We start from the raw sequence: 14,244 nt of genomic DNA, 5'->3' as shown, positions 1-14,244 counted from the left end.
AAAAGCGCATTAGTGCTCTATACCTATGTTTAGGTCAGAGTTGTTGACACCGTGTGAACTGCTCGGGTAACAAGTAATGCATAAACAAACAAGTACGGGTCAACAGGGCTGTTTTTATGACTACCCAATTTGTTGAGTAAAAGGTATTGCTCGTAGATTTATTTTTATTTATTTTCATCAATTATCTTATTGTTTATTTTGAATTTGTAAATGGTGTCAAAAATCAAAAGTTTTGTACAGGGAACTTTCATCATGAAATTATATTCTTAGTGAGATAAGTACGAGATATTCCAACAATATTGATTTAATATGATGGTGATTGCAAATTGTCTTTATATTAAGTTCTCATTACCATTTCATCATACTTTATATGCATTCAGAACGTCCAAAAGAGCCATGTTGTTGTTATTTTGTCTAAGTTATCTCTATGAAATAAATATGATGACAAAAAGTGCACACAAAGCTCGACCCGTGCGTTATGAAACACTCTTTATAAATTTCAATGGTATGTGTTCATTTCAAACTTGCGATTAATTTTGAAAAATGGTTTGCGTCTTGAATTATGCAATAGCGAACAACTTCAGTGCCTTCAGCGCTTTGATTTTGAGTAACCTGTTGCATCCGTAGTTATAATATTAAATTTCATTATTTGTGATTTTTTACATGTAGCAGGGTTCGGTATAAGGAGTACTTATACTGCCTTGCTATATGAGCTAGCTTTTATAGCGACGCGGTAGAGTGTTTTCCTGATTTCGAACCGGGAGGTCCCGGGTTCGATCCCCATAGTGGTCGGGGATTTTTCTGGCTGGGTAAGATACATGCCATGCATGTGTTGCACGTGCGTTACGAGGTTGTGTTCTACTAACTGGCTGCTTTTACAATCGACCAGTCTGCAATCGACTGAATGGACGCGCATTCTTTTAAATATAATATTACAATACATATGTTTTGATGATATTGTCCGAAGAAATTAATAACATGCAAAACGTACGTTGTCGCGTCAGTTGTAAAGGGATTTGATATTTTTAATGTGAAGTCATACAACCAATGTGTGCTTTTTCTTTCTATTCAAAATTATATCAGCCGATATGATTTCTTTTGAAAACAACTTACTGCTACAATGATTGTATAGATTGCAATACAGACTACGAAATATAACTGATCTGTCATGCGATTCGTAAAGGTCTAATGCACGAAACCGTAGTAAAGACGCGGATATGCGCACGCCTTTTAACGCGCATATCGATTTTATACTTGTCTGTTAATAAATACACGTACTATTACAATGAATAAGCCAGAGATTCCCCGTGTGTTTGCCAATACAATACTCCAGATGATGGCCCAATTATCAATGCACCAAAGGCAGATAACAGAACGGTTATTACGCAGCAAGCAGAACTATCCACGTAAGTTTATCATATCTCAGAACGTGCATGGCTGTTTGTGTAAGGGCACAAACAAATGGTGTATGATAACGATTGCACGAGACATGCATTGCCTAATGCATGCGCTGTCCGAAAATCCAACTTTAGAATTTTGATAATAAAATCATCGAAATAAAAATCTCGAGTGATAAAAGTACGCCATGAAGAGGCTTATTGGACGACTATCTATACGACTATGAATATAAAAAAAGCAAACAATTAAGATATGCGTCTATAGGAAACGGCTGTCCCCCACATTGTCGTTTCGTTTCAAAACTTCGCTTACGTCAAAAACAAGCTTTGTATGATCAAAGTTCACTTTAAACCTTCAAGTGTGACTCTGACCTTGGAGAGTATGAGACAGATGATTCACGCGACACTCAGACTTTATAAATCGGTCATTGACGTGAAGGAAGTTATGTGAAAACTGTATGATGACTGACCACGTTACGCCCCAGACAAGTTGTGTATAGCTGCATTTGACCTTTCACATCTGCGTGTGACCTTGACTTCAGAGGTAGGGCGACATATTTTACACACGTAACGCCTGCCGTCACGTCATGGAAGTCATTATTAAGTTATCTTAAAATAGCATGATGGCACAGTGCGGACCTGCTGTTTTGTTTGGAATAATTGATCTAAAATTTTAGTTAATTGACAAAATTGAAAAAAAGTGTTGCAGAATCGCAAATTTTCGCTGTAGTAATGATATGTGTGAAGAAACAGTAATACTAAACATTTGCTATGCACTAAAATATCCATTATATGCATCTTTTGACGATTAAAAAAACCCTGATAATTATAAAGCGTTGCAACGCGAAACAATTGATAAATTCGGTGAGTTCTGTTTTTGTCGTTATGTTTTGTGATACTACGAGGATTGCTTATATATAGTATAAAATACATCGCCCATTGTATGAGCAGGATGGCCGAGTGGTCTAAGCGATATACTTATACTCCAGGGGTAAGTGGTTCGAAACCATTTAAGGGTATTTTTTTCTTTCTTTAATTTTATTCTTGTTCTTTACTGGATCCTTTAAGCTCCAACATATCAATATAAAAGATTTAATAACAAACTTCAATACATTCAAAAATCTGTGAAAAGGCCCCTTTAAGGTCTTAGAATGATCTTTACTTTTGAGGTAGTTAGAAAAGTGTTACACGCGAAACAACTACTTAAGAATGATTTTTAAATCCATCAATATACGGTAAAGTTATTGCTGCGACAATAATTGTCAAGCTGTTGGACGGCCAACTTTGACCTTTGACCTAAATGTGTGACCTCTACTTTGAGGTAGGTTGTTACGCGAGGCATGTTGTCTAACTCGTATGATGGCTTACAATTTATGTGTGCCAGGTTATTATAAAAGAGGAATCTTGAGGCAGATACCTGGGCCTTAGTGGCATGGAGACGAGTGTTACATGCGAACCGTTGTCTTATGGTAGACATTTGTGTCAAATAAGTTCAAAATATTTCAATTTATGGCAAAAGTATGGTTCAGACAAAACATTTCGCACAAATGTATAGACGCAAAGTTCGACTGTTATAAACCGCCTGCTAAGAAAAGGTGGGGACGGGTAATAGCATTGAATATTTACTTGCATGAAAATGATTGCATAATGCGCAAGTATTTACAATTATGTCTTTAAAATTGTATTATAGCAATCATATTATAGCAAATTAATATGGCATACAAATGAATCACTTTATACCAAAATAGTTCAACAAAATCACCGGACAATGCATACTGGTATAAATAAAAATAAAAATATTTTGTTAGAACGGCTAGTCGCTTGAATTTACGAAAAGACGTTACAGCCACGTATGATGACGCATACATGTAACTCCACTAAGGGCTAGCTACAAACTACAAAATAAATACAACATAAAACACCTACTAGATACTATATGACTACTGCTACTCTGACTTGCTATAGAGATGACATTTACCAAAGCCTTGCTGACATGTATAAATTATCTTGAAATAAAAATCACGCACTACTTTACCACAATAACGTTTTTCGTACAATTTAGCACTGGATTAACAATTGAGATAATAGTTACTAGCATATCCAACAATAATGACTTGATGAAAATAATTCCACAGCAACCACAACACAGCACAATTAACATTATAATAATACACATGTGCATGTGCACAGCTTTTCACTTACATGTGTATACTAGTAACTTGCTTATTCCAAATGAATCAATCTCATGTAAACTTCTTCGTTTAAATATGATAGTACAATAATTACAGTTCATGATGATTTGGTAGATAAAGACAAATGTATTACGTATGCAAACTTTATAGCCTCGTGTACTATTGATAAGATATTATTCCGAATACTCTTAACAACTTACGGCAACATATATGAGCCTCAGCCTAGATTTACCGGGCGGAATGCATGGGCGTAAAATGTCGTCCCGGATAAGCATGTGCAGGCAAAACAGGGTAATCAGGGACGAAACTTTCCTTTCATTAAATTGTTTGTTTAAAGGAAGTATCTTTTAAAGAAAAATCCAGTTAAGGCAAAGGTCGTCCCTGAATAGCATGTGCTGACTGCAAGAGCTTATCAAGGACGACAATTTACGCAAATGCATTCAGCCCGATATTCCCAGAACGACGCTGAATTTCCAAAATAACTATTATAATTGTCTTTAGAGTTTGCCTTATAATGGTTGGTATTTGATATACGAGTCCATGTGTTAAAGCAGCGCATATACCAATATTAATACATTATCCCTTACATCTTCGAATATGTTTGGGTAATATACCTCATTGCTGTAGGCGAAAGTATGTGTATTTCTTCTACGCTATGAACTACGAGGCGTTTTATCTAAATGATTACGTGTCTATAATTGCAACGCCGTCAACAAGCCATGTTCAACCTCATGAAGATAACAAGCTTACTAGAGATGAATATCATAAAAGTATTTCGACACCTCGGAAAATAATACATGTGTTTGACATATGTTTATCTAAAGTGAATAACCTACAGTGAAATTAAAGAAACTTGCGTGTGAGAACCAGTTTTTTTTTCCAAATATAAACTTTTAGCTTTTACTTAGCCTGAACGTAACTATGTCGTGCTCGTTAATAGCCCATATCATACAGGAAACACTTCATAATTTATAAATTATAGTGAAAGCGTTTGTTAAGGAAATCCACTTAACGCGTTTACTTTGTCATCTCTCGATAGCATTTTAAATAACCGTTACAACAGCTATCATTATTGCTGAAATTGAACAAGATAAGTCGAAGCAGGGGCCTGGGCCCGTGTGGAGATGTGAAATCTTAACATCAAGACTGCTTCATATGCTGAATAATTACAGCGGCATGTGATTACTTTCGCTTCATAAACATATGCACATTATACTCCTATAAATATGAGGTCGATATACATCGACGTATTACGTCTTATTATTTTGACTAATGCTCATAAATGCTATGTTATATTACGATAATGCCTTTTTAGTGTGAATTTCTGCTGCCTAATGAATTACTAGTGCTGCAACAATATACCGGTATATCGGTAAATATCGCAATACGCAATCGGCATATTGTATTGCGATACGATTTTCATCATACCGGTACGAAAATTTTACAAAAAATCATTCACATTTCGTCCAGAAAAGCCATCCGAAATAATGATAACAAGGTAAACAAAACAAAGCAGTGTAAATATTTTTTTTCGTAAAATCAGCATTCTGAAAGTGTATAATACGGAGTAGCGTTGTTACATCGGAGCATTCGTTCGATGCTTTTGAACAGATTATCGTTGAATTAATTGCGCACAGCTGTAAATGTTTCGTTCGATTCTGAATTGAGCATTATTAAATTTGTAGTCCGAATTTCGGAAATATGCTTCCAAATTTTAATGCTAATGCGACAATAAAAAATTCAAGCGTCAAATAAAACGTGCTTTATGACCTTTGTCTCAATAAAAAGCGCGCGAAAGACATGTAGAACGTCGCATGGAAAGTATGGGTGTATTTTGTGTTGTTTAAAAACGGGAACATCACGCCAGGTGAATTACGCGTGTTCAGTGGAAAAAAACGCCCCGGTTGGACGTTATTTCATCACATCTTTAAATAGTAACGAATGCCAAAATGTATTTGATACTTAAGAAAATTTGCGAATGTTTGTGTTTCTTGTTATTCTTGAGCACATTTATAGTAAATATATACCAGAATTTGCTTTAAATCTGGAATATACGGGATCATCGGGTAATTGGCAAGTTATAATTTTGGTACAAGTTAGCAATATATTGCGATAAATTGCAATACGGGTTTTTGAACTGACAATATATTGCAATACGGTTTTTGGCGTATTGTTGCAGCACTATGAATTACTAGGCGTTCTATCTTAATTATTAAGTGTCTTTAAATGAAATGCGGTCAACAAGCCCCCTCAACCACATGCAGATACCAAGCTCATCATAGATGACTATCATTCAATTATTAAAGGGGCCTTTTCACAGATTTTGGCATGTTTTGAAGTTTGTCATTAAATGCTTTATATTGATAAATGTTAACATTTGATATAAAAAGCTCCAGTAAAAAATCAATTTTACAATTTAAAAAAAAAAAGAAAAAAAGGTAACCCTCAGCAGGGCTCGAACCACTGACCCCTGGAGTTATGGAGTAAAAATTCTACCTCTAAGACCACTCGGCCATCCTTCCAGATACAATGTCAGGCGTATATTATACTTTATATAAGCAATCTTAGTAGTTTCACAAAATATAACAACAGAACTCTCCAAATTATTAATTCGTTTCGAGTTGCAAAGCTTTATAATTTTTTCGGCGTCAGCTGCATACGCCAGCTTTTCACCTTAGCCTGACCTTTGTTAGCGTCTAATAGAATTCAAATAAAACTTCCCGCGGCCAAGTACAGATGAATACACTTCATTGACTGCATTGGCTGATTTGATAATACCACTAGAACATTGGAAACATGTCCGCGTCTTTGTAACACTGTTTTACTGCGTGTTTAGCATGAAACAGTTTTATCTCTAATAAAAAGGCTTTATAGATAGAACAGTTTTACACTCAATCTCGACATCAATACAGTTTGTGCGTACATCTTTTATTTTCAGAGGATTTTCAGCGCGAGAACGTTGTGTACTTAAAGGCCATGTTCTCATATTTAGTACTGACTTCCATATTCCTGTCAACATGTTATATGTAAAAGTATAAAGAGCAGTGGAAGCGATGCCTCACTTTAATGTGTTGCATTTCAACCCGCGAGGTATAAGGGGTCAGTTCGCGGTTAGTGTGTTTGAATGTCAGAGTTTATATACAGGTCAGACCTTCTGTGCTGTTCGGAGTTCGCGGTCAGTTATATAATAGTTATATAATAAAGACGCTATAGCGTGAACTAGGTGAACCGGAATTTTCTTTACCACCAGAAAGATGTGAAATGAAGATATCCAGCGATATTATTTTATGGCATGTCAATAATAGATTCTTAATGTGTTTTCAACAATACCATGATAAATATTATTTTTAATTAATTAACAAGAATTATTCCATCATATTTACTAATGTATTATTGCAGCATATTGACTAATGTATTAAGTATGAGCGCGATGATTCTCGATACTGTTAATAATCGAATCAAATACAAGTAGCAATTCCCGATAAACCACTCAAACAGGTTTGTTCGAAGAACGCGCGTATACATATTTAAAATATGTACGGAGACTTCGCGTGTGGCCGGTTGACTTTGGTTTTCTTTTTTGTATCTATAGGTTTATGACCAGCAATATGTAATAATGTAAAATAAGCCGCGAAAACTCCGCGTAACATCCCGTACTGCGTTTGATGCAGCTAAAAACTGCACAGAAAAAGATATTAGCTATCCTTGATCTCATTCATTTAAATCTTTACCTTCCATAAACTCCAACCACAATCAACGCCGTATATCTTTTTTAAAGATAATTCTTGTTGGGTTTTTAATCGTCAAAAGATGCATATAATGGTTATTTTAGAGCATGGTAAATGTTCAGTATTACTGTTTCCTCACAAATTTCATAACTAAAACGAAAATTTGCGAATCTGAAACAACTTTTTTCAATTTTGTCAATTTACCCAAACGTGAAAAGATCCTTTAAGACATATCGGAAAATAAAACATGTATTTTACATATGTATATCTAAAATGAATAATCTGAACCAGTGTTTTCAACAATTAATGTTTAACTTTTAATACATAAATGTCATACTTGTTTATGGCTCATTTTATACACGAAACACGTATCACTTTATAAACTATGTTTGAAAATTGTTTGTTTAGGAACTCCAGTTTGTGTGTCTGCGTTTTCTTCTCTCGATAACAGTTTAACCCAGTCATGCCTAGCGTCCTGAAAAAAGGACATTGCAAACAGCGTAGACCCAGATGAGACGCCGCATGATGCGGCGTCTCATCTGGGTCTACGCTGTTTGCTTAAAGGAATTATAGAAAGTAATATTCTAAATATAGAAATAAATATACTAGACATCCCTAATTTTGGAAATACATTGATCCAATATAGAAGGATGGGAGAGTCCACTGGGCATAAATGGGTTAAATGATCGTTACAAAAGCTATCACTCTACTGAAACTGAGCAAGAAAAGCAGTGCTTAAACTGAAACTGATTTATTTGATTAAACGCCTATTTTTATGCGAGCATATTCAATGGCGTTGTACTTGTAAATATAACATACAATTCATAGAAGTTATTAGGTAAAAAGCTGACACCATATAAATAAAGGTAGTAACTGAAATCTGATAAACACTTTAAAAAAATAAATAGTGCTTAACGTGAAATGTTTGCTACGTGTCGATATGTTTAATCATACATCAATACTACTGTAGATGCCGAAACCTAGAAGTGGCATGTGATTACTTTCTGTTTTCACTACATGTATTTGCTATGGGTTCATTACGATAATGCCTTTATGGTATGGCATCTGCTTCATGGACCTCATGGTCTAATACACGTTTTCTCAGGGAGATTGAAGTTCATTGTAAATATATGTTGAAAGTAGTCTAATGTAGACACTTTTAAATTACGGATTGCGTCGGATAAAAAAGTATTGTGCATAAATGTCCACTGGTACTTAGTGGTACTCAATGTATCAACGCAAGATTCAACACCATGTTTTTTTATATAAAATTGTTTTTATATCCCAGCGCAAAATCAAATACGATAGCCATAGAATAGCCTAGTATACATACTCATAGTATACATTTATGCAGAATTTACACTATAGCCAGTACATAAGCATTTAATCTTTTATCGATTTTATGCTATTCAATTACGATATGTTTGTATTTAATTCTTATTGAAACAAGTATTAGATACATTGATTCACTAAATCTTAATACTAGTGTTTTTATACGAAGATGAGCATTAGTAAATCACACGAACGAATATTAGTATTGTCCATTGGCATAGTAAACGTAATTTAATGTATTGACTTTAATATTCGCGCATTGTTTTAAAGCTAGTTATATTAACATAAATACAAACAGCATAACTTACAATGATGGTTTAATGCACAGACGTAAAGTCCACAATATACAGTCCACAGTGTAATTGAAGTTTACAAACAACTCCCATCGCTGAACAATTAACCCTGTAAACGAGATAGCCGAGGGAAACGTGTAGGCTAAGCATTGAAGTTGTATACTCATCTGGATTTCCCGAAGTTCTATTTATAGACATTAACACATTGCCCTACCTTACATACTTAACATTACGCGTGCAAGGTTTTAAAAAAAGATATAAGTGGTATGAAATAATTGTTATGCATAACACGATATTTAAAATAAAGTTCTAACATAAACGATAAAAATTATAATGAATAAAAGAGTGCGCTGTGTACACATGTGAATGTGTACTTTAAAGAGAGGGTACTAAATATATATGTTTTAAACACCAAACATACCATATTGGATTAATTTAAAAGCGACGTGCTCACAGTTTGGCGAAACGGCGATTTTCTAAACAAAATGTCAGATTCGAAAGCTTATGTATGTAATATATTCAAACATAAAAATAAATTTAAGCAAAAACGTGTATAACCGACATTGCGTTTTAACGACTTATTAAGGTAGGAAAGCCTGCGGGCTGTGGTGAGAGCGACGTGGCTTTTACTTTAGAAATACCCGAGGTGATCCGCAGGACATGTTCTGGTTTTATCAATTTTATCGTTTTCCTTGTTATGATTACTTTTTCAAATAATACAGCTGTACTTCAAAAACAATAATAAGTAAGCGAAATTTTTAAAAATAGGAAAATCTGTGCACAAGTCCCTTTAAACTACGTATTTATCTTGTTTGCAACGATTCAAAATCATATGAAAATGTGCACGAACCAAAAAGCTTTCTACGACATCGAATTACATAACTGCTCGAAGAATGTTGAAATATCATGGAGGAAATTCTGATGCAAGCATCTATCAATTGACGTTAATTATTGATCGGTTGTTGATGTATAGAGATTGCTACAATCATATATCGATAAATGAACTCTTCATATTTCGCCTTTATCAGAGCGAGTTTGACCCCATATATGCATTGTGTAAACCGAACAGATTGTTAATTTGCTATTTTTAGCACTTAACCATCACTGCATGAATCATTCAGAGGCATACATTTAACTGAGCGTCATCTACCGAATATGAGGTGAACGGCCTTCAAAACATCAGCCTCGCCGTAATATTGAGGTGATTGTTTAGTGTTGCATCAGGTAACTATAAGTGTTAAGTGGAAGATATTTTGGGTAATAGCTTTAATACACGAGAAGTTACCGTTTTAAGTACAAGCAGTTGATAACAGTAAACAGAATAACGAGATGCATGTCTGACTTACACGAAGGGATTAAACAATTATGTCAAAAATCTTGGATGTCCAACCGTCTCAAATTACACTATTCAATGTTATTCAGAATCTGTGTTCCCAAAGCATTCTAGCATTAATGTTCAGTGGCGTTTAACATTACTTTTGGTGTTTTGTAATTGATGTTTGTAACATGATGTTCACGATCAAAAATCATGTACACGTATACATTTATCAAATAAACAAGCTAACAAAAGTTAAGTCGTCCTCATAACAACCCATATTAAATCTACACATGTAGTTAAACTAAATCGTCAATACCAAGGAATTTTACATTGATGTCATTTAAACTGATTTTATTTGTTGTAAAGTAAATTTGATATTAAATGTTTATTAAAAGCTGTGTGAACACGTATATTTCGCATCTTGATAAATAGGGAGTAGCGTTTCGACTGTTTTAGAAGTTGTAAGTATCAGATTTAAGGGCTGCATGTTTTAACAGCAGTCGTAGTGAATTCCAAACTATGCTTAACCCAATGTTTTCTCAGAACATTTAAACAACTTACAAAGTATACTCCTGAGCGGTAATTAGTTGACTTGTTGAATATATGTGGTTGCCGAGGCACATCTCAAAGAACAGGCGTCAACGAACCCTTATTCGATGAAAGAAAAAAAAGAGTTTATATTAATTGAATGTCATGACAGAAAATGCACACTTTAATCAAGTGCAATTATTGATCTGATCGAGCGCGACTCAAAATGTTCGTACAAGGACGAATTGAGTCGGCACAACCGGCTAACTTCAAATGGAAATCGATGAGTAAAAGAGAAAGTATGATCTGTCAAATAATGCAAGGTGGCACGCTCTTGTGACAGATTATGGTGTCGCAGTGCTCACATTTAAACCCCAAGAATTGCAGTATAAATACAATATATTCAATGTGACTTGACTTCAGCAGGTGACTTGCCTAAAATGATCATGTCGTCAGCAAATAATAGTAAAATCGTCGTAATATCATCTATACTCAAACCAGAGTTAATGTTGTCTTGTAGGTACAGCTCAAGGTCTTCAACAAATAAAGAAAACAAAATCGGCGACATTACTTCAACAGATAACATCATTTGATGACTCTGTCTTCTCAAGCCAGTATTATAGTGGGGTAATGTGTTATGGTACTTTTAAACAGTCACAGTCTGTGAAGCTAATGACGTTGCTGTTGTTAAGAAATTTCGCAAATGTTCGTATTTGGGGCCGTTGTTTCATCACGTGACTAGAGTTTTATTCGGATATTTTTTAATGGACATTTAAAGCTTGATCCGAAACGTCATTATCACTTTCGGATTTGTTATGTATATTGTTTTCAATAACTACTGCAAGCCTACATAATGTTTTAGCATTAATGAATATTTTAATTTTCTATAACTAAATAGAACAGTGTGTAAATAAACAGCAATCAGCGAAAATTATTTTGGTAGATATATATTTTTTTTTTATAACAGAACGAGCACACGTTCGTTACTTCAATAAGATTAAAACTCCAATGGCCATTAAATACAACGAAGTAATCTTTTTACACATTAAACTGGTCTGGAAAATAACCGCTTCGTTTTCGAACAAAACAGTTATTATGATATGTGTATCTTATCAAACGTATTCACAAAATGTGTACACATTGTCCATCGATGTTGTATTCAATGGGCACTATTCGGGAGTTTGTATGGCTTCTGTCGATCAATTGTCAATCTGTTTTGGTTTTGATATGGGGATTTTCAATATGTTTATGTCGCAAAAATCACAAATATAAAATGCGACATTTTCAGCTATGATATTCATAACTATGGCTACCATGCCGCTTGTTGGTAGGTGTTTCTTTTTTAATATATGCAGTACGCGAGTAGCAAGATTATCATATTATAAATATAACAGTCGACTGCAACCGGATTATAACGATTGTCAGGTCAATGCAATCATACGATACAGATCGAAGTACATTCTATTTATAGAGCTGCTACGTCTTAATACCCGTCTTTTTTTTGCAAATTGTCAATCTCTGATATATGCCGTGGAGCATTAAAATAATGTCCTTTCAAACATGTCTTCATCCATTCTTTATTATTGTTATCATTCGAAATATTGCATTTAAACACGTATGTGCAATAAAATACGAACACGCGCGTTGTCGTGTGGTTTATACTTTCTATTCATTTTCAAATACGAATACACCCATACTCATAAGTGATCGAATAGTTGATTTGTCAAATCATTAGGATTATCGTTTATCACTGATTAAAATGGTACACATAATGAGTGTTTATACAATGTTACGTCAATGTCCTTTTGTTACGACGATGTTCGCGAAAATTTAAATAAAGCGTCTCCTGCACATATTGCGCAAAATATCGGTACCAAAAGTACTTCAATCATACACAGCACAAACTCACTCGCACAGGTTGTGAAATATCACATGTGCTGGGTACCATTTATTGAACTAAAGGCATTGGGTGGTGAATAATGTTTTAAACAGTGTGAATTGTAATTTTACTACAGCCGTAATGGTTGTGTTGTGAATCGCTGTTATACCTTTCATTTAAAGTAAACTAGATATGCCCAAAGAAAACCAATCGACGTCATTTCATTTATAGATGTTTGTTATTACTGCTTCCTTCTGACATATATTGAAAGACCGAATGCCGAACGCCACTTTTTCGTAAAATATGCATAAGTGTGTTGTCAATCTCATTTAAATGTATTTCGATAACTAATTCTATTTTTGTTTTGTCGATTAACATTACAACGCTTTGCGGAGCATTTGCATATATTTTGAAAGCAGAGCGTGTGCACTGACTCTTACTGTACCTCTAATTAACTGCTATTTACCTGTACTAGTTTAGATGATTTCCACAATGTGCTATGCATAGAATTGATTCTAAATACTGAAAAAAAATCCGTACTTATAAAAATTGGATATGCTTTGTCTGATACACTAAAAGTGAACACACATTTATCGTTGAGACAGTGGTGCGCTGCATCATTTGTCTATAATTAAAGTGATAACTGTTCCTTTACACTAGAAAGCAGTTCTGCATAATCAAAACATCTACATTGTACAACGTTCGCCATTTAATACCATTCAAATGTTAATATAGTTATGTATTTAATATAGGATCAACGTTCTCGCGGTGTATGATATAAATACGTATCGATCGATATAATCGATATAAGAGTGTGATACGTGGGTAAGGCGAACCAATATGCATGCTTCAGTTATGCGGCCTACTTCTTAATAAATTTGACCCTTGTATTGGATTATGAGCTGGCAATTAATTGAGTTGGGTTTTTGTTAATAATTAGATGCTTGTATTTATCCATAGCTTACACTGCAATAATATTGTTACGGATTTTTAGGATTTTAGGATATTTTTCAATTTGTCTTTCAAGTTGTTGTTCTTAAAATTTCTGTATATGAAAACATAAAATGGAGATGATACTTCAAACAAACACAAATCCAATACCTTAATTACTCTAAGTTTTCGGACACTATAAAGTAATTAAACGAAAATGTGGGTACACAAAAATATTAACAAAAGTAAATTAAGAGATACAATGAACATATACCTATTTCATCTACGTTAATATGTTTAATGTAGTTTGACAGAGAAATACTCCTATGTTGAACTTTGACAACAAAATACAAATATTAGAATTAATATACTAGAGTATGAACCTTTAAATATATCAAATTTAACTGCATTACTTCTTTAAGCTATCGGGTTCAATCAGTGACTGTATAAAGCACCCAAGCCTGTTGAAAAATTTAACAAACATAACGGTCCACCGACTTCTTGTATTCATCTACAAGGTTTTATTACCGTCATCCGATTGTAAAAACACAGGTGTGATATCATAGGATTAACGCAAATACAGGTAAGATTAATACAGATAAAATACAGCTGTCCGACAATTTAGAGTCAGTAAAAATAGGGGAAAA

The 14,244-nt window shown here is 34.2% G+C and overlaps 1 protein-coding gene across 5 annotated transcripts in view; it reads right to left on the bottom strand.

The window, feature by feature from the left end:
• Positions 1-9,121, bottom strand: part of LOC127850178 (uncharacterized) — a 61,508-nt gene extending 52,387 nt beyond the window's left edge. The window contains exon 1 of one of the 5 annotated variants that reach the window (XM_052383002.1): positions 8,958-9,121. The gene's annotated coding sequence lies outside the window, so the exon portion shown is untranslated. Of the gene's footprint in view, positions 1-3,599; positions 3,760-8,957 lie in introns of those variants that run through there. The other 4 variants (XM_052383001.1, XM_052383005.1, XM_052383003.1 and 1 more) reach the window with 4 other exon arrangements.
• Between the last annotated feature and the right edge of the window lie 5,123 nt (positions 9,122-14,244).

Source organism: Dreissena polymorpha, chromosome 11 (genome assembly GCF_020536995.1).
Source record: "Dreissena polymorpha isolate Duluth1 chromosome 11, UMN_Dpol_1.0, whole genome shotgun sequence".
NCBI classification, from domain to species: domain Eukaryota; kingdom Metazoa; phylum Mollusca; class Bivalvia; order Myida; family Dreissenidae; genus Dreissena; species Dreissena polymorpha.
This window is presented reverse-complemented; position numbering and strand designations above follow the sequence as displayed.